Source organism: Rhea pennata, chromosome 3 (assembly GCF_028389875.1).
Source record: "Rhea pennata isolate bPtePen1 chromosome 3, bPtePen1.pri, whole genome shotgun sequence".
NCBI lineage: Eukaryota > Metazoa > Chordata > Aves > Rheiformes > Rheidae > Rhea > Rhea pennata.
In genome coordinates, this window is record NC_084665.1 from 48,280,315 (window position 1) to 48,284,812 (window position 4,498).

Here is a 4,498-nt window from a genome sequence, read left to right on the forward strand (position 1 = left end):
TTTCCAAATGTTTAATACTTTTTTACAATAAATTTTGAAAAGTATTTACTAATGTATGTTGGTTCTTTTGCCTCTTGGTCCTAATGGCAAATAAGGATTCAAGTTTCCTTCTTATGTGCAGACTTGATTCAGAGTTTCACGTTACTCCTATAATCGTACTTGGAGTGTCACCTTCTGATCCTGAACCTCTTTCCTTTCTCATGAGTTTTATTCTGTGAAGCCTAAAAGCTAACTAGGATTCAGACTACATGAGATCCTCTGAATTAAAAAAATGAAAAAGATTCAGAAAACAAAACAAGTTTATCACTGCAATAAATCTGCAACAGTATCCACATTTTTAAATCTTGTTTTTTCTCTGCTTTTTTTTTTTTTTTTTTTTTTTGGATGGAAGGAGGGGAAAGAAAGGAGAAAGATGCCTATTAATAATGAATGCTTTATTTTTCAGGAATGCCTGCATCTAAAGCTTCAGTTGAATCAGGTAAGAGTATAGTGCTATTTCTTTTGGCATAGCTTAATTTACCACAAGTAACTGAAAGCGAGATGTACAAATGTGAAGCAAAAGTAGGTATTTACTAGGAGTACTTTGCAATATTGAACAGAGATGTTTCTTGTCTATTCTAGCAGCTATCAGATGAAAGTTAAAATTTTCATGGCACAATTTAGAAAGGGATGAGATCAACTCCAGCAAGCCAGCAGTTCTTAGCAGAGTAACATTGCAGAGCTTGCGTGTGTAGCATTAGCCATGGATGAGTACGCAGTGGCCATCACTTCAGTCATACAGCCATTGCTTTTGTGCAGTCACTCATTGTTTTTAAATTACAGATCTATTAAAGTGCACATTTTCTGGCAATCTTTTATAATTCTTTTAAAAATTCTTTCAAAAAATACCTTCTAGCTCCAACATTTTGCAATTTAAATATATTTTCCATAAGGCTAGAGAAAACTTTTTAATAATAGATGTGATTTCTAAGCTTCTTCAAGCTGCCTATCTAATCAAAGCTGTGAATTTTTTCTAATAGAGAGCAAAGTGTATGTGTGGTGTATTAAAACACCAGCACAGATGGGAAATAGCTAATAGCCTGCAAACCTCCTGCTCAACGAAATATTTTCCCCCCAAAACAATTACACTGTAGCTATTTGAAAAGTGACAGACATTTATCAGCAAAACAAGCTGCTAAACAAGCAATGGCAGTTTTCCCATTTCTTATCCCATTACTCTGTGGAGCCATTGATGTGCTTGGTCTATAGCCAGCACAGGACGACGTCATAGCAGATGTTTCACAAGAGCAGCTTTGCGTGCTAAAAATCATCTGCCTTTCTAAAATCCCCTTTCTCAGAAATGATTTTTTTGTGTGTTCACTTTTGTACTGACTATTAATTTGCAGTGAGGAAAATAAACCCAGCCACATTTAGCTTTCCACAACTGCCAGAGAAGTTATGCAAGAGAAACTTCCTGTTGACAGGACGTGTCTGTCTGCTTATAGTCCTGCTTATTTGGATTTTCGTAGAGTTTATCATAAATCAAACATGTAAGATTTAAACTAGGATCTTCTGTAATATATAGAATATTGGGTGCTAGATGGAATTCTGTGGACCAGATTCTGGCACTGTCCCAAAGTGCTCATAATTTAAGATTAGGCAAAAGAGTAATCATAACCATAAAGGAGATGGTAGAAAGGAGGAGGACAGGCTTTTTACCAGGCTGTGTGATAGTAGTTTGGTTTTCCACTTCTCATTTTGGGAAGGAAACCTTTTCTAAACTTTGAAAAGTTTTGAAGTGGGACAGTAAAGGGTTAGCTGGGAAGGGAAAAGGCAGTGGAGAGGCAAAATGGAAGGAAGTGAGGTGGAGACAGACAAAGGAGGGAAGAGTGGCAAGGAGTGGGGCAGCACTGAGGAAGAGCTGGGTGAGCTGCAGGACAGGGGGTGCACATGTGAGTGAGGTGGGACTGAGGAGGATGCAAGGGACAGGAAGACTAACCTGCAAGAAGTTGGAAACAACACTTAAAAGCCAGGTGATTCAGCTAAAAGTGAAACTTGGAGTTGACTGCAACTGCTAAATTTAAAAAGACAAGATCCCCAAAGCATGTATCCATCAATGCATCATAAATAAGAGGAACCTGATTTTCTGAGAGCTAAGAACTTGCAGGTCCTGCATTAAGCAGGGTGTGCAAGGTTCCAGCCATACTATCACAAATGAACCACCAGTTGTTCATTCCCAAACCACCAGCTCCTTGGTCTCATTCCACCCAATTTTCCATGCATGATCCCTTCATTCCCATACTGGTAGCCACAATCCTTGATGTGTGAACCCCCAGCATTTGCAACCATTATAAACATTGTTAGATATATTCTTTAATATAAAGAATGCTTACGGTGATCGCTGTTTTCCCCTTTTGTGCTGTTTACATGTCCATTTTGCTGACATTGCTGCTTCTACCCCATTTCTGTTTCTTCCCTGTCTTTACTTTCTTATCCTTTCATGAGGCTGTACCATTGTTTTGAGCCATTGGCTGTGACAATCCCATGGTTCAGTCCTTTCCTTGTCTAGTTGGTATCCTGGGGTAAGACATCTCCATGCAGGAAGAGGAATCTGTTGGTTTCCTAGGATAGGTTTGTTTAATTGCTCCTCCAAATTTGGAAACAGTGTTCTGGCTGTGAGGGGAGAGGTCTGGTATTCCTGCATTCAGAAGGCCTGGTACATGTGTCCTGCAACAGCCATGACGTCATGTGTCAGGATGGATGGGTGGACAGATCTCATGTTGCTTATGCAGGTAAGCAAACCTTCGTTATTCTGAGGTTTGCAGTCATCAAGCCAAGGCAAGTTGTCTACAAACTTGAAAGTAATTTCTTCTCCAGTCTGAGGAAAGTTGTCTTTGAGGAATATTATTTCCCACCAATTCTGCCTCTTTTTACCTGACTCATTATCCCTTTGAAAGAGCTATTTGCAGACGTTAGCAGAGGAGACTTGCATATGACTTCTGGAGCCAGTTGGTGCCTCCTCAAACACTGGCCAAATGTGATGTGATGGCTCCTTTCTCAGCTCCTCCCATAGGCAGGGCAGGCTGACTCTGGTGTTCCTAATGCTGCCCTCCTCCTGTCTTCTTGTGGCTGAACACTGAGCTGCTTCTATTGGATTTCTGAGACCAGTGGCATGTCAGTTCATCTTTCTTTCCCCTCCCTCCCCCTCCATACTGTTGTCTTTCATATGCGTGCTCACTCCTCCCAAAGAAAGAGGCTGCTGTTGTGTAGGCTCTGTTGCTATAACAGGCCAGATGACATCCTGAGCCCATCACCAAATACTGTTTCTTGACTATTGGTGCAGTGCAGGTTTCATGCAATACTGCCTGTCTTTGGGCCCTTCTCCCACAGCCCTGTGCTTTCCTGTAGGCTTGCAATTCCCAATTAGTCCAGCAGGGTCCTACCATTTCTCTTTAATTCTTCCTCAAGATCCTATCCTCTCACGACACCAGAAAGAATTGCTGACAGAACTGATTATGCATCTAGAAATAGCCCAACTTGTCTTGAAATCAAACTTTGAACGTTTTAGGGCAGAGACCAAACAGGTGAAAGATGCAGTTGTATGTGCTGACAATGCTGGGTGTTTTGATGTCGCAGTAACGTCAAGTGCCCACACTGTTGTTTTAGGAAGAGGATTGTTTCTCTGTTTGCAGCAAGAACCATTGGCAGGTATGCTTTGCCCTCTTATACCTGATGGTGAAGATTGCAAACAGGAGATGTCAAGACTGTGAGGGAAAATGAGAAAGTGATGCAAGATCGTATAGCAGATCAGTCGCAGAGCTAGTAATTAGACTCAAGTCTTTCAGCTTCCAGCCTGGCCTACATTGCTTCTAATACAGGTTCTTTTTAAGCTCCAGAGCCAGCTAACGCAAGAAGCTGCTCTGATCCTTTTGTAGGACTAAAACATGAAGGTTGCTTACACATGCATTTCTATCATGTGAAATGTGTGTGTGCAACATCCAGTAGGCAGGTAACAGTGTTAAAAACACTGATGCTGAACTTAATGCCAACTTTAATAAAACTCTGTTGTGTGTTATTTTCTTAATGTAACTTGTTTTTCTAATTGTTTCCTTGTTTATTAAGCTGTATTTGCACTTAAATGAATAGATGTGCCACAAACCTCCAAGCCAGGTCAGCAGGTTATCTTCTTCTTTTAACAATGCAAGGAGAGATGCTCTAGCGTGGCGACAGGAGTACAGGGTCCGGGCAGAGAAACCCTGGGCATGGGGATAGCAGAGGGCACAGACTGCTGGCTAGAGCAGGCAGCTGGCTAGGTGGATGCTGACATCTCGTGGTGCAGAAGATTCTGCACCCCCCACTCCTAGTTTATCTATGATGGCTTTCAGTTTACATGCTGTTTAAACAGACATACTTCCTCTTTTAAGAAATGTTGTTTTAAAGGAGCAGAGATATTACTTACTTTATGCAACTGTAGCATATTTTTATCTCTATTTCTTGTTTTTAGGCAGGAAATCTGGGA